The 22,353-nt window shown below is 45.6% G+C and overlaps 1 pseudogene; it reads right to left on the bottom strand.

Annotated features, from left to right (window-relative positions):
- Nucleotides 1–3,459: 3,459 nt before the first annotated feature.
- LOC124545721 overlaps nucleotides 3,460–22,353 on the bottom strand; it is a 90,005-nt pseudogene continuing 71,111 nt past the window's right edge.

Raw genomic sequence — 22,353 nt, forward strand, 5'->3', positions numbered from 1 at the left:
ATGGTCCTCGTCGATACCCCAGGAGCAACAGTGTCCCTAATTTGCTGGGAAGTGGCGGTGCGGTCCCCTACGGCACTGCGTAGGATCCTACGGTCTTGGCGTGCATCCGTGCGTCGCTGCGGTCCGGTCCCAGGTCGACGGGCACGTGCACCTTCCGCCGACCACTGGCGACAACATCGATGTACTGTGGAGACCTCACGCCCCACGTGTTGAGCAATTCGGCGGTACGTCCACCCGGCCTCCCGCATGCCCACTACACGCCCTCGCTCAAAGTCCGTCAACTGCACATACGGTTCACGTCCACACTGTCGCGGCATGCTACCAGTGTTAAAGACTGCGATGGAGCTCCGTATGCCACGGCAAACTGGCTGACACTGACGGCGGCGGTGCACAAATGCTGCGCAGCTAGCGCCATTCGACGGCCAACACCGCGGTTCCTGGTGTGTCCGCTGTGCCGTGCGTGTGATCATTGCTTGTACACCCCTCTCGCAGTGTCCGGAGCAAGTATGGTGGGTCTGACACACCGGTGTCAATGTGCTCTTTTTTCCATTTCCAGGAGTGTAGTAAAGATTCAGTGTTCAAACCCCCGTGATGACTTTTTTTTTAACTGTTTAAGGGTCAAACTGTTATATGTAACTTGCTTCAAACACTTCTTCGTGTGCAACCGTTATTGTGAAGCCTTTGTTTCTGAATGAGTGACAAAAAAGTGGTTCAAATGGCTCTGAGCACTATGGGACTTAACATCTGAGGTCTTCAGTCCCGTAGAACTGCTTAAACCTAACTAACTTCAGGGCATCACAAAGATCCATGCCCGAGGCAGGATTTGAAACTGCGACCGTAGCGGTCGTGCGGTTTCAGACTGAAGCACCTAGAACCGCTCGGCCACCATGGCCGGCGAGTGAGTGACATCGCGTGTGTATGCGTGTGGGTGTATGTGTCGTTTGCATTGAGTTTTAATGTTGTGTACTTCATCTTACTATGTTGGTTACTGTTACTACTATTAGTTTTATTATGCGTATTATTATTATTATTATTACCATTACTTCCACATGTTTCATGGAACAGTTTTGCTATTTTTTGTTCTGAATGTATATCCTGAGAAACTGCAGTGTACTCTACAGGTTTAGTACTTTCAAGGAAACGAAGTGAAAACAGACTGCCAAGAGAACATTGCTGTATACTCCAAACGGCCCTTTTACATGTGATAAATTTATTGTCCATATAACACTTTCACGCAAAATACAGTAAAAAAAAGTTGTCATCATTGGCATTTGAACTCAGGATCCTTGGTGCGACCATCCAACTTCCCCACGGACGGTGCACTTAATAAATACTCACAGTTATGCTTTTCCTGTGCTCCGTGGTTCTGATGTCACTTTTAATTAACGATTGCTCCAGTTTTGCTGGACGACAGCACGTAGTACGAACTAAATCGGAATTTTACTTGATACTCTCTCGACATACAAGATTTGGTGGTGATGTGAGCGTCTGACATCTGGAGCCGGCTGCTGTGGCCGAGCGGTTCTAAGCGCTTCAGTCCGGAACCGCGCGGCTGCTACGGTCGCAGGTTCGAATCCTGCCTCGGGCATAGATGAGTGTGATGTCCTTAGGTTAGTTAGGTTTAAGTAGTTCTACGTCTAGGGGACTGATGGCCTCAGATATTAAGTCCCATAGTGCTTAGAGCCATTTGAACCGTTGATATCTGGAAGTTTGGTTGTAAGCGTCAATCAAGGAACTCGGATGGTTGCCTATGTAACGGCTTGTAGGGGCAACAGAAATTTTATTTCTAATATTTCACGCAGTTATTGACCGGATTTGAAAGATTGAAATGCTACATAATTTGCGCATTAAGATTCTCTCATGTTAAATATTCTCTCACGTTCAGTGTTTAATACAATCAGGCAAATATTATAATTAGAAACTGTGTATTTGCCTTCAGACAGCGAAACTAACAGCGCGCAAATACCCGGATTTTCTCATGCAGTATTTGAGAAAGAGGACGCTTAGCGACTTCCGACAAACTTTACACATAATTTCAAACCCTTAAGAAACTTTCCTCGATGCATTTTCGCTGTTCATGGAGTAGACTAAAACATCAACATCAGACACGACATTTCATTTATTACTTCTTTATTGCCGACTCTATTCACAACACATTTAGCAGACAGCATCTACATATGCCAATGAGTGTACCTGCAAAATTATATCATTATACGACATATTGTTCAGGACAAACGAAGTCATAGACATTTAGATGCGTAGAAAACTAGCTTCTGTTTAAAATGGAGCGCAATGGAACTTCATCAGGAACGAAATTTAACTTGTTACTTCTTTACTGCTTAGTCTACTCACAATAGAGTTTGTAGACAATACCGACACATATCACTTAATGTAGCTGCCTAATTATATCACTGTACGGCACGTAGATCAGGAGATGTGGCTTCACAAACATTGAGATGCGTGAAATACTTCCTTTTGCTTAAGATATAGAGTAAATTACCCGGACCGTATTCATTCAGTGCATCATAAGGAGAGCCCTTAGCAACTTCCAACGAACTTAAGTATAATTTCAACGTCAAATACACTGACGAAAAAAAAAACCGCAAACAAAGAAGAGGTTGTACGGAATATACGAAAGTTGGTAGGCGTGTTTCCACATCTGAAAAGTGATCTTATTCCGATTTCGCGCGAGTCGCATAAGAGTAAGGCTAGTAGTGGCACTGTAAGGCTGCAAATTAGGTTGGCTTTAAATACACGCTGTAACGGTCTTGAGCAATAGTTACCTTTGAGAGTGGACTTGATTAGTCGATGTTGTCAAGTATGCCTTTCAGGCGACAAAGACGCATTTATCAGCACCTCACTGAGTTTCCAATGAGGTCTTGTAATAGAGGTACTGGAAGCTGAAAGTTCCTCTAATGATACTGCAGAAAGACTTGACAGGAATGCAGCCACTGTACATGATTGCTGGTACCGATGGTCACTGGAACGTACGGTTGCAAGAAGACCGGCCTCCGCTCATGTGCCACTACCGAGAGGGAAGAAGGAGGGTTTTCGGCGTATGGCTCTGTTGCATCGTACTGCATCTGCAGCAGCAATTTCAAGAGCAGCTGGCAACACAGTGACATGTCGATCTGTTACAAATCGATTACTTCAAGGGCAACTCCAGACCAGATGCCCTGTAGCGTGCATTCCATTGACGCCAAACCACCGCCATTTGCAAATTGAATGGTGTCAAGCGAGAAGTAATTGGAGGGCAGGGTGTAAGTCTGCTGTGTTTTCTGATTAAGCCTGGTTCTACCTCGGTGCCAGTGATGGTCATGTGTTGGTTAGAAGGAGGTCAGTTGAGGACCTCCAACCAATCTGTTGCGTGCTAGACACTGTGGATCTACACGTGGTGTTGTCGTCTGGGGTACAATTATCTATAACAGGAGCAGCACTCTCTTGTTTATCCCACGCATTCTACTCAAAATAACTAAGAGGTGTCCAGTTATCTGTTGCACCATAGTAGAAAAATAACTGATCTTTGTCCAAGTCTATTACATGATGATCAAGTTTTTGCACTGTCTTCATTTCATCATCAGCTAGGGAAAAACATTTCTCAATACCTGCGGATTAATTAATTGTCTGGTAACATCAGAAGCATCACTTCCTGAAACACGAATTAAAAAATACAACTACAGTAGGCAGTACTGCATCTTACTGGGAAGCAAAGTGAATATCCATGATAAGAACAATATTATGGGTACTATGGGGAGTACAGATTTTGTTAGGAATTTTCCATTGGGTGACTCCGTCATTCGCTCAACTGTGGGGAATAAAAGATAGCACTTAACCACCCGCTTGTCTATGTCTTCATTTTTCAACATATTCAGTAAAATTTTACACCCGATAGAATGGCCAACAAGATACAACCTGATGTTGCTTGGTACATATTTCTTTATAAATTCTATTCTATGTTGAGTCTGAGAATCAAGATCATAAGACTGCTTTCCGTCCACTGCAGTAACATTGCCCGTTGGTAATTCGTGTCGTGCATATGATATCACACACAGCGGCATTTTAAGAGTCTTATAAACGGTATCTAAAAATTCTTCATAATAACCAATTAAACCAGGGTTTCCTGGAATAAGAAGTACCAGTTCTTCAAAATTTTGTATTTATTTTCCGATACCCCATGTAGCAATGTGTGTTGACCTAGCACCGACGTTAACCAATTCATCTTGCATGTTGTCTTGTGAATTTTCCTTCAAACTTAACCTTCCACGTCCTTCCAAATAGATATAACGGGGCCCACTAGCTCTGAAGGAGGGTAAAGGGTATTCCGCTTTCTCTTTTCTGCAATACCTCCTACCACATCCCAACAGCCTATGACTTGCATAATATATTATCGACTTCCATCGAACAGCGTAAAACAGGAGATCAGAATTACGTCCGCATTTTTTAATCATTGATTTTCTCGTAGTAAGTTTGTACTGCAGTCTAGTGTTTCGACCTGTTGTGCTGCCATTCATGTACAACACATCACGGGGTGCTTTCCAAGAGAACAACGCTCGCCCATAAACTGCTGTTGTAGACTAACATTTTCTACAGTGTCGCCATGTTGCCTTCGCCTGCTCGGGCACCAAATCTGTCTCCAATCGACCACATATACGACATCATCGGACAACTCCAGCTTCATCCATAAACAGCATTATCAGTCCCTATGTTGACCAACCAAGCGTAACAGGCATGGCGCTTCGGCGCACAAGCTGACGTCCGGTACATGTACAGCACAAAACACGCACTTTTGCATACTTGCATTCAACATTCTGCCGGCTGCATCGGTTATTGATGTGCCAGCATTTCATTTTTGCGAAGCCTTGTGCAGCGCTTCCATTAAGCTATGAACTAGCAATGCCAATTACTTAAATATGTTACCTAGACAAACGTATTCCCGAAATTTCATTACTCTATGTTAATTAGTTTTTGGTTTTGCGATTTTTTCGCCAGTGTATTTAACAAGTTAACTAGTTTGTAAAGTAAGTGGATATTTGAAGCTATTTTATACTGATAGTTGGATTCTTTAAAGAATAGTAGTTTACAGATTTTTATCTAAGTCTTCTGCAAATGTTCGTTTTGCTTTACATATCACGTTATACGCTCACTCGTTAGTCGTCTTTCAGTTCTATAAAGGCGTTATCCGAGAATTCAGTCCTCATTTCTCATCCTGTGCAACTCTAAATATAATTGCAGGTAATCAATGTGAGAAATAAGAACTGAGTTCTAAGATAGAGCCTTTACAGGAGGGACGTCGACGATAATTATCAGTCTGTATCTTGTGACTTTATATAGGCGCTATGACGTAGTGCATTTAAATTAACTCTAACGACGTGCACTGCTCGTTAAATACTAGTATGTGTCATACACAGCGTGTTCTAGCAATAGGATAGTGCGTATAGATACCGACGTGGCTTGTATTCGTAATTCGTGAGTACATTAATTAATGGAAAACAATACTTCGTTTGATTGAATAGCAGTGCAGATGCAGACAACAAAACTGTCCGCGTTTGGAAAAAGACAATGATAAATCGCAGCCTGCACTGGTATTGTTCTCTGCTAAACAAGCGTCACGACAAGCACGGACGTCGATCTCCTGTTGAGAACGGACGACGATACCACGCAGTAAAACAATTAGAATCTCGTTACAGGCAGCACTGCGTCTGATGTGCGATAAATCATACGTCGCAGCTGCAACCCCTGTGTTACAAGCACGGCGCCATCTAATTGAATGAACGAAGCAAACTGAGTGTGCAGCAAGAAATGGACGTTGATGAAGCAGACGATAGGAACGTTGGCGCAAGTCATGCAGCCGTACTGATGCGGGATTTCACGGTGCTGCGCGCACATTGGACAACCGTAGATTCGTTACCGAGGTGTATGTCGGCTTCTTAAAGAGATAAGAACATTTTTATTCATCACCACACGGTCGGATGTACGTTAAAGAGGCAGTCCTACGTATTTGTAGCGGTAGCTTGGAAACATTCAATGTCGTCAGCGAGAGAGGTAGCACAGGACCCGAAAGGAACGTTTTGACGAAACATGGTCATTGTTTGCGTATAGGGGGCCATTTTCCACGATGGTCCCTTGGTGGGACAGGAAGTGAGAGTTAGACTGTTAAGTTACAATTCGGAAGAGAAGACAATGTCAGACACAGAGCTCATGCAGAGATAAACGTTACCAGAAAAGTGGGAGACGAGGCACTGCCGGAATTAAAACTTTGAGGACGGGTGGTGAGTCGTGCTTGGGTAGCTCAGATGGTAGAGCGCTTGCCCGCGAAAGGCAAGGGTCACGATTTCGATTCTCGGTCCGGCAACAGTTTTAATCTGGCAGGAAGCACACTAAGCTGCAGAGTGAAAATTTTATTTTTCTTGCCTGAAAACATAAGATCGACAAATTCTTCTTTTGATCTTGAGGGAGGAGGCAAGCAACGAGACAAAAATAAGTTTGCGACATGGGAGAATCCGTTGCTGGAATTCTCTGAAGCCAACCGACGAAAAAATGCCAACTACACGGCCCAAACATATTAATGTCACCACCGCCTATCTTCAACGTCAGTGTTCAATAATCGGTCACGGACGCCAAGTGGCAGCACTAGCGGTGGAGAGTATATGAAGAGTGTCGGGGGAACGCGGAAAGCAGAATGGTTGTTGTCGTAGAGTGGAAGCGGTGCGATTTATACGACCTCCAGAAGCGCATGATCATTAGCTTTCGTGTCAAGGGTGGAAGCTTTTCCAAAACAACTAAATTCGCGAACTGTTCGCGTGCTGTCGTGGTTAAAGTATCCCCACATGGCAAAATGGCGCGATCCAAAACCGGCGACGAGAGAACTGTGGTGTGTCACAGGCCATAGATGGCAGAGGTGAACGACGGCTGCTGAGATCTGTTCAGGCGAACAGACGTGCAAATATTGAGAAACTGACCGCCCAGGTGAACCAAGAGGCTACCAGCAGCGTCTCCCCAATGACTGTTCAGTAAACGTTGCTGCTTATGGCCTCCGCAGGTGTTCATCGGGGACAAAGGCTGCATTTTCACGCGAATACCGCAACCAGACGTCCACTATATGGTGACAGGTGACTCCATCGGACAGATGGCCGTTGACATGTACACCCTGCAACCGAGACGGAGCGTTATGGCCAGGGGAATGTTTTCGTGGCATTCCTTGGATGATCAATAATCAGGGCGAGTAAAGAAGTTGTAAAACACTGTGCCACAAGCCTATGGGACAATTTACTGTAGTCTTTCCCTGTGGGTGATGGGGCACTCGATGCTGGTCAGGTCACGTTCGTCACATTAAAACTCTCTGCATAAAAACACTGAGTCTCATAGCCCAGCTGATGTGCCTGTGTCTCCCCCACCCCCCTCCTCCCCCTCCTTCCACTGAAGTGATCTCTTTGCTATCTGCGGCCAGCGAGAGTTTCTTTACCCAGCGGTAGCCGAAGATTTCCAACGAAACGTTTTCCCAAACATGAACTCAGTCACATTACCTCCCAGATTAATTGGAAATTTGTGGTAAGGACGAAGGGACCAAACTTCTGACGTCATCGATCCCTAGGCTTACACACTACTTAATCTTACTTAAACACACACACTCATGCCCGAGGGAGGACTCCGAACTTTTGACGGGAGGAGCCGCGCGAACCGTGACAAGACGCCCGTAGACCGCACGGCTACCCCGCGCGTCTCCCAGATTACTCTGTGCAGTTATATACCAATGAACTCAGAATCAAACCACTGCCGACCTCTTTAATAAGCATCATGTCGGTCACAGTGCCTAGATACAAGAGGCCTAATTGCATACGCCTTCATTATTTGAATAATTAATGTGGAAGTGAGGCGAGCCCAAAGGATTTGCCATCTTTCGCAACCCTCAACTTGCTGTAAACTTTTGCATGAGGGATGTCACACTTGAATCATGGTAGGGGGCATAGACCAGCAAAAATTCGAATTTCGAGTTTTCTGTCACGTTAATTAACCTGAATACAAATGGAAAATGTGCCATTTTTGCCAACCTCATCATAAAAATGAAAATATTTGATCACCACCCCAACACACAAACATTGTCTCGGATCCCAACAGACATTCACACATATACAGGGTGTTACAAAAAGGTACGGCCAAACTTTCAAGAAACATTCCTCACTCACAAAGAAAGAAAATATGTTATGTGGACATGTGTCCGGAAACGCTTACTTTCCATGTTAGAGCTCATTTTATTACTTCAAATCACATTAATCATGGAATGGAAACACACAGCAACAGAACGTACCAGCGTGACTTCAAACACTTTGTTACAGGAAATGTTCAAAACGTCCTCCGTTAGCGAGAATACATGCATCCACCCTCCGTCGCATGGAATCCCTGATGCGCTGATGCAGCCCTGGAGACTGGCGTATTGTATCACAGCCGTCCACAATACGAGCGCGAAGAGTCTCTACATTTGGTACCGGGGTTGCGTAGACAAGAGCTTTCAAATGCCCCCATAAATGAAAGTCAAGAGGATTGAGGTCAGGAGAGCGTGGAGGCCATGGAATTGGTCCGCCTCTACCAATCCATCGGTCACCGAATCTGTTGTTGAGAAGCGTACGAACACTTCGACTGAAATGTGCAGGAGCTCCATCCTGCATGAACCATATGTTGTGTCGTACTTGTAAAGGCACATGTTCTAGCAGCACAGGTAGAGTATCCCGTATGTAATCATGATAACGTGTTCCATTGAGCGTAGGTGGAAGAACATGGGGCCCAATCAAGACATCACCAACAATGCCTGCCCAAACGTTCGCAGAAAATCTGTGTGGATGACCTGATTGTACAATTGCGTGCGGATTCTCGTCAGCCCACACATGTTGATTGTGAAAATTTACAATTTGACCACGTTTGAATGAAGCCTCATCCGTAAAGAGAACATTTGCACTGAAATGAAGATTGACACATTGTTGGATGAACCATTCGCAGAAGTGTATCCGTGGAGGCCAATCAACTGCTGATAGTGCCTGCACACGCTGTACATGGTACGGAAACAACTGCTTCTCCCGTAGCACTCTCCATACAGTGACGTGATCAACGTTACCTTGTACAGCAGCAACTGCACGAAGAAATGCATCGTCCATTGCAGGTGTCCTCGTCGTTCTAGGTCTTCCCCAGTCGCGAGTCATAGGCTGGAATGTTCCGTGCTCCCTAAGACGCCGAAACTAAAATGAACTCTAACATGGAAATTAAGCGTTTCCGGACACATGTCCACATAACATCTTTTCTTTATTTGTGTGTGAGGAATGTTTCCTGAAAGTTTGGCCGTACCTTTTTGTAACACCCTGTGTAATTCACTGCTGAATATGTCTCAGGGCAATGATGGATGTTGTTGATATTTTTTAGATGAAACTAGATTATCTCTGCAAGATGGTTCAAATGGCTCTGAGCACTATGGGACTCAACTGCTGAGGTCATTAGTCCCCTAGAACTTAGAACTAGTTAAACCTAACTAACCTAAGGACATCACAAACATCCATGCCCGAGGCAGGATTCGAACCTGCGACCGTAGCAGTCTCGCGGTTCCAGACTGCAGCGCCTTTAACCGCACGGCCACTTCGGCCGGCTCTCTGCAAGAGCCTCAGTCACACAATTAAACAAATAAACGTACATGGAACATATCCAGCATGACAAATCTCTCACTCCTTTACTGACGACAGATTAAAATAGCGTGACACAGTTCAAAAAATGCAAGGAATTTCTGTAACTCCATAAAATATAGTCTGCCTGCTTTCAAACTGAAGAAATATATAAGAAATTAAATTGAGTGAAGGTCACAACTTATTGTGTTATCTCACTATCATCAACGCACACACACACAAGACAAATGCAATAAAAACACGTGTGTGACTATTGAAATGTGACACCTACAAACAATAAACCAAAGAGGAAAAATGTGCAAATAAAAGCTGTAAATGTAGGTGCATGTGGACCAAAAATGAACATAGAAATAAATTTCAACAAACAAATATATGGGTTATGTGTGAAATGTGACATAAGTAAACAACACACTGAAGTGTGCAGGTGTACATGTACACAATGTGATTAAAAGTGAACGGGCAACCCCAAAAACATACGTTTTTCGTATTAGGTGCATTGTGCTGCCACCTACTGACAGGTTATCTATAACAGCAAAATCAGTAGTCACTAGATATCATGAGAGAGCGGAATGGAGAGAGAGCAGAATGGAGCGCTCAGCGGAGCTCACGGACTTTGTTAGGTGACTGGGTGTCACTTGTGTCATACGTCTGTACTCGAGATTTCCACACTCCTAAAAATTGTGCAGCACAAAAGCGTACGGGCTGACCTCGCCTGTTGACTGACAGAGACCGCCAACATTTGAAGAGGGTCGTAATGTGTAATAGGCAAACATCTATCCAGACCATCACACAGGAATTACAAACTGCATCAGGATCCACTGCAAGTACTATGACAGTTAGGCGAGAGGTGAGAAAATTTGGATTTGATAGTCGAGCAACTGCTCATAAGCCACACATCACGCTGGCAAATGCCAAACGACGCCTCGGTTGGTGTAAGGAGCGTAAACATTGGGCGATTGAACAGTGGGAAAACGTTGTGTGGAGTGACGAATCACGGTACATAATGTGGCGATCCGATGGCAGGGTGTGGGTATGGCGAATGCCCGGTTAACGTCATCTGCCAGCGTATGTGCCAACAGTAAAATTCGGAGGCAATGGTGCTGTGGTGTTTTTCGTAGAGGGGGCTTGCACTCCTTGTTGTTTTGACTGCCACTACCACGGCACAGACCTACACTGATGTTTTAAGCACTTTCTTGTTTCCCGCTATTGAAGAGGAATTCAGGGATGTCAATTGCATCTTTCAACATGATCGAGCACCTGTTCATAATCCACGGCCTGTGGTGGAGTGGTTACACGACAGTAACATCCCTGTAATGGACTGGCCTGCACAGCGTCCTGACCTGAATCCTATATAACATCTTTGGGATGTTTTGGAATGCCGACTTCGTGCCAGGCCTCATCGACCGTCCTTGATTCCTCTCCACTGTGCAGCACTACGTGAAGAATGGATTGCCATTCCCCAAGAAACCTTCCAGCACCTGACTGAACGTATGCCTGTGAGAGAGGAAGCTGTCATCAAGGCTAAGGGTAGGCCAACACCATATTGAATTCCGGCATTACCGATGGAGTGCGCCACGAACTTGTAAATCATTTTCAGCTAGGTGTCCGGATACTTTTCATCACATGGTGTACAAACTATGAACCTCAGTATTTGGGCAAAAACTGAACAAGTAAAGAAGAAGTATATAGTCAGGCTTCAGCTCTCGGCTGTGATACTACTGCGTATACAGAGGGCCAAGTTAAATGTTCAACCTTTTCTGTGTTTTCCAAGTAGTATATTTATTAAATTTCGTGCGCGTTTCTCTGTTTAAGTGGATTAATCTCGCGTTTTTTGTAAGTGTAAATTCATTCAGTCTTTAGCGCAATAGTTGCTCACTGAGCAGCCAGGTACGTAGCTCTTTAGCGCATCAGCGTCCATTGGTGGCACATCAGAAGAGTAATACGTCGCATATTTGTGATTGTCTGCTTTTATAGCGCACTTCTTCAGTTAGTCTAGCTAGGATGGATACGATGTGTGCATGCTGTGTACGGACGCAGGAGGAGCTGGCCACAGTTCGCGAACAGCTGGATGTGCTTTTGGCTGCGGTCAGACACCTTCAGGCTGCTGTCTCGGAGTGTAGCCGTGGCGCAGAATCCGGTGCGTTGCATGGGGCACCTCAAGGTTCACTTTCTTTGCCGACGGGCTCTGCTTCCGCGGAACCTCCTAGTGCACCGGACGCGGTGGATCCGCCCTCACAGCAGGGTTAGTGGCGGATGTTAACGCGTTCGAGTCGCTCGAGGCGGAGGGCCAATGTGGAGACTGGACGCCTGACCTCGCCCATTCACACTGTGAGTGGGCAGGTGGCAGCTCCTTCATCAGGGTCGGAGCAGGCACACGGGAGGAGAGGTTTATTGGTTATTGGGAGCTCCCATGTTAGGAGTGTTACGGAGCCCCCTCGGCAGATAGCGTTCAGGACTGGAAAGAAAGTCTAAGTGTATTTTGTATGTCTCTCAGGCGGCCTCATTCGACATTCGAGATGTGGAGGTTGCCTGTGGCTGCCGAGCGTGCAGGGTGCAGTTGTCGGCAAGTTGTGGCTCAGATCGGCACCAATGAAGCCTGTCACATGGGTTATGAGGTGATCCTCAGTTCGTACAGGCGGCTTACCGGAGGTGATTAAGCCTGTTAGCCTCATGCGCGGGTTGCAAGCAGAGCTCGAAATTTGCAGCATAGTTCCCCGAGTTAATCGGAGTCCTTTGGGCAGGAGCCGAGTGGGTGGTCTCAGCCAAAGGCTTCGTCGACTCTGTGACGGTCTTGGCTGCAGATTTCTAGACCTGCGTTATTGTGGGGGATTTGCGGCACTCCTCTTGATAGGTCAGGGGTGTACTACACAAAGGAAGCAGCTACTCGGGTAGCAGAGAACTTGTGGAGTCTACATGAGAGTTTCTTAGGCTAAGCAGCAGTTTGAGGTGCTCTAACGAACACTCGCCAGTCGATTCACAGCAAGGTTTATTCTTGGGACCGAGAGCTGGCTGAAACCCGAAGGGTAAAGGTCTGAGGTACTTAGCGAGTCGTGGAACGTACATCGGGAAGATAGATTAGAGGCCATTGGAGGGGGAGTGTTCACTGCACTTGACAAAAATATTGTCTCTATTGAGGTCGAGGTTGAGTGTGACAGTGAAGTAATCTGGTCGCGTATAAGAGGTGTAAGTGAAACTAAGTTAATTGTTCGATGTTTTTACCGGCCACCAGACTCCGCTGTGACAGTTCTAAAGTCATTCAAAGAATGTCAATACTACTTGGAGGCGACTTTAACCTTCCGAGTATAGACTGGGATGTCTATGGATCCATTGCGGACGCTTCGGAAAGACATCAATGCGAAATACTTTTGAACAAGTTCTCTCAAAATTGTGTTGAGCAACTAGCTCGGCAGCCTCCACGCAATGGAAATATCTTGGACCTTGCAGAGACAAATAGGCCGAACCTTATCGACAATGTCAGTATAGAAACATAAATGAGCGATCATGATGTCATTATAGCAACTATTGTTACTTAGTTCCCGTAGGATGGACGTAGAGGAATTAGGGCAAAGTTTCCGCAGACTGTAAATCGTGGTCGGGAGAGTTATGTGTCTAGTAACGGGACTAAGAACGGGAAAGACCCCACCTCGGCAAATGCTGAGGAAGCAGAGGTAGTTCCACTCTCGGTTGAAAATGGGAATGCTCAAATGACAAGTGAAGATTAACAGAGATTCGTGCGTGTGTGAAAAGATCTATGTACTAAACATACAGTAACTACCACCGTCAAACCTTTGCAAAAGATCTGGCAGAGAGCAAGTGAAAATTCTAGCCGTATGTAAAATTGCTAAGCGGATCTAAGGTTTTCATTCAGTATCTTATTGACCAGGCTGGTGTGGCGGTTGAAAACATTAAAACGAAAGCCGAAGTTTTAAATTTCACATTTAAGAAATCGTTGACACAGGAGAACCATACAAACATACCGTCATTTGACCTTCGGGCAGACTCCCGTATGGATGACACTGAAATATCCATACCTAGCTGAAAGATTTGAAAACAAATAAATCACCACGTCTGGATGGAATCCCAGTTCTATTTTAGAAAGGGTACTCTATGAATTGGCGTCTTGCCTACCTTGCATTTATCGTGAATCTCTCGCTCAGCACAAGGTAACAAGCGATTGGTAAAAAGCGCAGGTGACTCCAGTATATAAGAAAGGTAAAAGAACGGGCCCGCAGAGTTACAGGCCAACATTCTTAACTTCTGTTTACTGCCTAATTCTTGAACATATTCTCTGCTGCAATATGATAAATTTTCTTAAGACTAAGATGCTTATGTCCATGAATCAGTATGGTTTTAGACAGTATCGCTCGTGCGATACTCAGCTCGCCTTTTTCTCTCGTGATGTACTCAGAATTATGGATGAAGGGCTACAGCCAGATTCCATATTGCTAGATTTCTGGAAGGCATTTGACACGGTGCTCCATTACAGGCTGTTAACGAAGGACTAACATAGGTTCAAAAAAATGGTTCAAATGACTCTGAGCACTAACGGGGTCATCAGTCCTCTAGAACTTAGAACTACTTAAACCTAACTAACCTAAGGACATCACACACATCCATGCCCGAGGCAAGATTCGAACCTGCGACCGTAGCGGTCGCGAGGTTCCAGACTGTAGCGCCTAGAACCGCACGGCCACACCGGCCGGAATGACTAACATAGGGAATAAGTTCACAGATATGTGAGTGGCTCGAAGACTTCTTAAATAATAGAACCCTGTGTATTTTCCTCGACGGAAAGTGTTCATCAGAGACAAGGATATCGTTAGGAGTGCCCCAGGGAACTGTGATAGGACTGCTGTTGTTCTCTATATACATAAATGATTTGGCAGGGTGGGCAGCAATCTGCGGTTGTTTGCTGATGATGCCATGGTATACGGTAAGGTGTCGAAGTTGAGTGACTGTAGGAAAATTCAAGACGACTTAGACAACATTTCCAGTTGGTGTGACGAATGACAGCTCGCCCCAAATATGGAAAAATGTAATTTAATGCTGATGAGTAGGGAGAATAAACCTCTACTGTTCGGACACAGTATCTAGTGTCCTGTTTGACACAGTCAAGTCTTTTAAATATCTTGACGTAACGTGGCAAAGCGATATGAGGTGGAGCGAGCATGTGAAAACTATGGTAGGGAAGACAAAGGGTCGACTTCGGTTTATTGGAAAAAATTTTAAGCATGAGTGGTTCAGTTGTAAAGGAGACCACATATAGGACGCTCGTGCGACCTATTTTTGAGCACTGCTCGAGTTTTTAAGACCCGTACCAGGGCGGATTGGGAGAATCCACTGAAGCAATTCTCAGGCGGGCGGCTTAATTTGTTATCCGTAGGTTCGAACAACACGCTAGTGTTACGGAGATGCTTCGGTAACTCAAATGGGAATCCCTGAAGAGAAAGAGACGTTCTTTTCGAGAATCACTATTGAGAAAGTTTAGAGAACCGGCATTTGAAGCTGACTGTCGAACGATTCTATTGCCACCAATATACATCGCGCGTAAGGACCACTAAGACAAGATACGTGAAATTAGGGCTCATACGGAGGTATAAGGCGGTTGTTTTCTCCTCGCTCTGATTGGGAGTTGAACGGAAGGGAACATAACAAGTAGTGGGACAGGGTACCCTCCGCCACGTACCGTACGGTTGCTTGCGGAGTATCTATGTAGACGTAGATAAATTAAAAACAGGATGATATGCGTAACATGTGTGACTGCAAATTAATTATGGTTAAGTAACCGCTATCCAAGAATTGTTAACTGCATGTGAGAACTGATAACAACAACACTGTCATGTCTGTGAATTCGTAGTGAAAAAAAAAGTGAATGAGCAAAGATACCAATTATCAGATGTGATTATAATGTATATAAATATAAAATATATAAATCTAGAAATGGTGCAGATTGTAAAACAATACTAAAACACAAGAACAACGTTTTACAAGACAAAACACACAGATGATACAAATAAATTGTTAGCAAGTTCCAACACGGAAAACTTATGATCATGGCAAGTAAGAAACAGTTAGATCACACTCAAAACATGGCGAGTGTAGCGCTAAGAACGCCTCACACGATTTCACAACGTTTACTCCCTCACGTCGCTTCGTATGTCACTTTCACTTAAACGAATCGGCGAAGCTGGACAGAGATATTATTCAGAGCTCGTGAAAAGTGGCAATGACATCCTCGCAGGTGTCCCTCTGGGTACAGAACAACTGTGGGCAGTCCTAGGCATCTTTGCTTCGTGTCAATGCCAGCAAGGACTGGACCGAATGGCTCTCGCCAACGAACTTGCAACGCAACACTCTGAACTTGTAATTATGACAGTTTGGCAGACAGTAGGATTGGCTCATAATATCCGTTCTCTCACAGCAACCCATCTACGACGCAGTTCTTGATGTCGACCTTCTTGTTTGTGATTAGGTCACAAGAGTGGCAGCAAGACATCCGTGGTTCTTTGATGAGCAAAGTGCATGCAGGATAATGGAGTAGCACAATAGGTGTTTTGTTGCTATCCAAGTGCAGTTTGATACACTCCTGGAAATGGAAAAAAGAACACATTGACACCGGTGTGTCAGACCCACCATACTTGCTCCGGACACTGCGAGAGGGCTGTACAAGCAATGATCACACGCACGGCACAGCGGACACACCAGGAACCGCGGTGTTGGCCGTCGAATGGCGCTAGCTGCGCAGCATTTGTGCACCGCCGCCGTCAGTGTCAGCCAGTTTGCCGTGGCATACGGAGCTCCATCGCAGTCTTTAACACTGGTAGCATGCCGCGACAGCGTGGACGTGAACCGTATGTGCAGTTGACGGACTTTGAGCGAGGGCGTATAGTGGGCATGCGGGAGGCCGGGTGGACGTACCGCCGAATTGCTCAACACGCGGGGCGTGAGGTCTCCACAGTACATCGATGTTGTCGCCAGTGGTCGGCGGAAGGTGCACGTGCCCGTCGACCTGGGACCGGACCGCAGCGACGCACGGATGCACGCCAAGACCGTAGGATCCTACGCAGTGCCGTAGGGGACCGCACCGCCACTTCCCAGCAAATTAGGGACACTGTTGCTCCTGGGGTATCGGCGAGGACCATTCGCAACCGTCTCCATGAAGCTGGGCTACGGTCCCGCACACCGTTAGGCCGTCTTCCGCTCACGCCCCAACATCGTGCAGCCCGCCTCCAGTGGTGTCGCGACAGGCGTGAATGGAGGGACGAATGGAGACGTGTCGTCATCAGCGATGAGAGTCGCTTCTGCCTTGGTGCCAATGATGGTCGTATGCGCGTTTGGCGCCGTGCAGGTGAGCGCCACAACCAGGACTGCATACGACCGAGGCACACAGGGCCAACACCCGGCATCATGGTGTGGGGAGCGATCTCCTACACTGGCCGTACACCACTGGTGATCGTCGAGGGGACACTGAATAGTGCACGGTACATCCAAACCGTCATCGAACCCATCGTTCTACCATTCCTAGACCGGCAAGGGAACTTGCTGTTCCAGCAGGACAATGCACGCCCGCATGTATCCCGTGCCACCCAACGTGCTCTAGAAGGTGTAAGTCAACTACCCTGGCCAGCAAGATCTCCGGATCTGTCCTCCATTGAGCATGTTTGGGACTGGATGAAGCGTCGTCTCACGCGGTCTGCACGTCCAGCACGAACGCTGGTCCAACTGAGGCGCCAGGTGGAAATGGCATGGCAAGCCGTTCCACAGGACTACATCCAGCATCTGTACGATCGTCTCCATGGGAGAATAGCAGCCTGCATTGCTGCGAAAGGTGGATATACACTGTACTAGTTCCGACATTGTGCATGCTCTGTTGCCTGTGTCTATGTGCCTGTGGTTCTGTCAGTGTGATCATGTGATGTATCTGACCCCAGGAATGTGTCAATAAAGTTTCCCCTTCCTGGGACAATGGATTCACGGTGTTCTTATTTCAATTTCCAGGAGTGTAATTAGGTAGTCCTGATCGGTACCGTCTCCATCGACGACAGAAGGTGCGTATTTTAGCAAGGCGAAAAATAGATGCACTTTATGGATTATTTCATAGCACAGAACTATGTATGACTACAGACTAGCTATATGGATGAGTCACAAGAGCTCAATTAGCAAGATATTTTTTTTTTTGAATCATGAGTCTTCTGATTGGTCTGATGTGGCCCGCCACGAATTCCTCTCCTGCGCTAACTTTTTCGTGTCAGCGTAGCACTTGAACCTACGTCTCCAATTATTTGCTGCATGTATTCTAGTTTCTGTCTTCCTGTACATTTTTTACCCTCTACAGCTCCCTTTAGTACCATGTAAATTATTCTGCGACATCTTAACACATGGCAACGTCCTTGCCGCAGTGGATACACCCGTTCCCGTGAGATCACCGAAGTTAAGCGCTGTCGGGCGTGGTTGGCACTTGGATGGGTGACCATCCATGCCGCCGTGTGCTGTTGCCATGTTTCGGGGTGCACTCAGCTTCGTGATGCCAATTGAGGAGCTACTCGACCGAATAGTAACGGCTTCGGTCAAGAATATCATCATAACGACGGGGAGAGCGGTGTGCTGAACCCACGCACCTCCTATCCGCATCCTCCACTGAGGATGACACGGCGGTCGGATGGTCCCACTCGTGGCCTGAAGATGAAGTGACGTCTTAACACATATACCACCATACCGTCCGTTCTTCTTGTCAGTGATTTCCTTCTATTCGTTTCCTTTCCGGTTCTTCGCAGAACCTCCTCATTCCTTATCGTTCCTTACCTTCTGAGTCCATCTAATTTTCAAAATTTATTGTGTAGCACCACATCTCAAACGCTTCTATGCTCTTCTGTTTCGGTTTTCCCACAATCCATGTCACACTGCCATAAAATAATGTGTGTTCCAAACGCACCTGCTCAGAAATTTCTTCCCGAAATGAAAGACCTATGCTTGACAGTAGTAGACTTCTCTTGTCCAGAAATGCCCTTTTTGCTAGTGCAAATCTGCATTTTTTGACTTCTTTGCTCCGTCCGTCACGAGTTATTTTGTTACTTAGGTAGCAGTATTCCTTGACTTCATCGAATTAGTGATCACCCTTTCTGGTGTTAAGTTTCTTGTTATTCTCATTTCTGCTGCTTCTCATTACTTTCGTGTTTCTTCGATTTTCCCTCAGTCTATATTCTACACTCATTAGAATGTTCATTCCGTTCAGCAGGTCCTGTAATTCTTCTTCATTTTTACTAAGTACAGCAGTGTCATCAATGACTCTTAACATTGATATCCTTTCACCTTCAACTTCAAAAAATAGCGATCAAAGACAGAAATGCCATATTTTTATTTAACGAACGATCGCGGAATTCCCATTAAGACAATAATGTCTACTTTTGATTAGCATTTCCCTTTTCAGATTTTCTGGCTTCCCCTACCACGTTCAAACTTCTGACATTCCGCACTACGATTCGTAGAACGCTAACCTTTCATTGGTATTTAATCTTTTTCTCATGGTTGAGAGTTGGCAATACTCTCTTAGGATTCAAGGGTTGGCTACAGCGCGCATACACAAGCTCTGGAATCTAAGATATTGTTGTCGCGCTTCGCAGAGCACGGATTAATTAGTGGCAGTTTGGAAGCCAGTGTAGGAGCTCGCCTGCTGTGGTGTGCACGTGTGTTGAACGAGTAGTCGTCGCCGAGCTGCCGTACTGCCGTGTCCACCAGCAGCGACACAGGATTTGGTATTGAGTTGATATTTTTTTATAATTTGCAGCGTCCTTATTAATTTAAAGAAAAGGGTTTGTGTATGTGCGTAGCAGCAGACGGTAATTTTGATAATTATAAGTGTTGAATTCTTAAGGGAAACCATTGTTAGGCGAATAGATTAACTATTGATTTTTGTCATTGATTTCTTTTGTAATTGTCAGGGAATTGTTTCAAATTGAGAAGTATTTCAGTTTGTCTCAAGCGTCTGATTACTTTCTAATATTGCTTTAATGCCACTGGAGGCAGATTTACATACGAAGCGATTGTTCAAAGATCTTCTAGCGTTTTTTTAATTAAATGAGAAAGAATTAATTTCAGTATATAGTTTTTAAAAAGAGGTATTTGGGTTGTCATTCATCGAGGTTAGATTTGACCAAACCCTATCGCTTGAATTATATGTAGTTGTAGTAAGCAGCAACACCAGGAACCGCCATACAGAACATACATTGCACTCAGCATGAATAATGCGTTTTTTTATGTTTTTGTTAAATAATGGAATGCAGCAGATCAAACAGTGGCAGCAGAAAGACCAAGTAAGTTATTTGTTGCGCACAGGACCAATTAAAAACAAAAGTGTAAAAATGGTTCAAATGGCTCTGAGCACTATGGGACTTAACAGCTGTGGTCATCAGTCCCCTAGAACTTAGAACTACTTCAACCTAACTAACCCAAGGACATCACACACATCCATGCCCGAGGCAGGATTCGAACCTGCGACCGTAGCAGTCGCGCGGTTCCGGACTGCGCGCCTAGAACCGCGAGACCACCGCGGCCGGCAAAAAAAGTATAGGTGATCTCCGTAATAGTAAAGTTAACAAGAGTTCATGCACGAGAAAAACACGAGATAAGAAGATAGAGCTCGCGACATTCATGGTCACTTCCCTGTTGGCAGTCCCCTCCAGTGAGGAACTAGTCCCGTATCTTTTGCCAATGGAGAGATCGTCTGGACACTTTTTCAACTACAGGACACATGTCCTATGGATACACGTTATGTGTCTTTAACGTAGTGGCTTCCATTGCCTTCTGCATCCTCATGCTGTAGACATTTCATTCTTTCGCCTTTTAGGGGACGTTTCCCACCCCAAGGGCAAGAGAGTGCCTCTTTGACAAGGCCATTGGCGGAATGAGGGTGTCTTCTTTTGCCGGAAAACTTATGCCGCAATTGCCGATGATTTTTATTCAAAGTTTAAGTAGTGGTGGGGTTCTAACCCGGGACGGATGACATTTTGGTTGCTAATCAAAGACGCTAACCCTAGACCACGGGTGTTAAACCGTTTAGGAGAGAACCTGAGCAACCCTCTTAGACCGTTTACAGATGATGCTGTCATCTACCCTCTTTACAGGAGGGATGGTCAGAACCAACTGCTAATTCTGTGTGGTGCGAAAAGTGGCAATTGACTGTAAATAATGAAAAGTGCGAAGTCATCCACGTGAGTACGAAAATGGATCTGATAAATTTCAATTCCACGATAAAGCACGCCAATCTAAATGCTATAAATTCAACTAGGTTCTTAGGGATTACAAGTACGAATATTTGAAACTGGAACGATGACATATCGTTGTATGGGAAGCAAACAAAATATTGCGATTTGTTGGCAGAACACTTAGAAAATATACAGATCTACTAAAGACAATGTTTCACTGCGCTTGTCCAGCCTATTTTGGGGTACGGCTGTGCGATGTGGGATCCGCGTCAGGTACGATCGACGGAGGGCGACGAAAAAATTCAAAGAACGGCAGCTCGTTTTTTATCATCACGATATACGGGAGAGAGTGTCAGGGATATGATACTCCTATTGGGGTGGCAATCGTTAAAACAAAGGTATTTTTCGTTGTGGCTAGATCTTTTCATGAAATTTCAGTCACCAAATTTCACCCATGTGAAAATATTTTGTTGGCGCCCACCCACACGGGGAGAAATCATTATCATAGTTGTGAGGTAGGAGATTTTTGCACCTTACATGATGCTAAATCAGTACTAATACACTGAATAATAATTGATAATTGGCCCACCGGTAGGAGAGAATGGACACAGAAAAGGACGTTGTGTGTGTCATGTCAGACTAACGAGATGGGCTCAGAGACTGGAACACGGCCGGAACCTCTAAGGAAGGTGTTTATGTCACGTCGAACTAACGGAATGGCCGCGGCCGGACCCCTTTGTCGGCTGGCGCTTCAGACCACCAAAGACGTTCGGAGAGGCTGGGCCATCACAACAAGAAGCGAGAAGGAGCTATATGCGAAAGAGAGAAAGGCGATCTCGCGCCGCAGTGGAAAATTTGCGGAAGACTGTGACGGGATTGGCGCAGAGCGCGTAGAGATAGGTGTTAAAAGTTTGGCGGCAACAGTAACCGCGGGAGAATTCTGTGTCGTGGTTGGGTACAAACACGCAAGGATACATGGAAGCCTGTGTCGTGATTGCCTACCAACGCGCACTGATCCATGCGGCGAAGAACGGACAGGTTTGCAAAAACTCTGAAGAAGGACTCTGGGGTCGGCTGTGGAGGAGAGCAGTCGCGGTGTCTGGCTGCCCTGCTTGGAGAGCGTGGAGAGAAGTTACCGGCATTGAGTCCAGTGGTTACTCTCCAAGCCTGAGTAGTTTAGAGCATACAACTCCACATACGTAGCATTATCTGTTCCTCTGAGGAGAGAAACAGATTTGTACTAACTTGTGGTGTTCATAGGAAATCTGAAGTGTACCTTTGCTGCCGCGCACTTGAGTCGACCAACTACTCTTGGTATATGTGCAAGTAGCTTGAGTATTGACTAGTGACGGACTCCGCAATTGAACACTTGTGTACAGGAGTTTACGGACGCAAACCACGTCCACGTTGGAGATTAAAGCCAAGCTCGCTCACGGGAAAGACGGCATCACGACGTTGGCTGGGCCAACCGTAGTCATCATCACGGAGAA

This window comes from Schistocerca americana, chromosome 8, assembly GCF_021461395.2.
Source record: "Schistocerca americana isolate TAMUIC-IGC-003095 chromosome 8, iqSchAmer2.1, whole genome shotgun sequence".
NCBI lineage: Eukaryota > Metazoa > Arthropoda > Insecta > Orthoptera > Acrididae > Schistocerca > Schistocerca americana.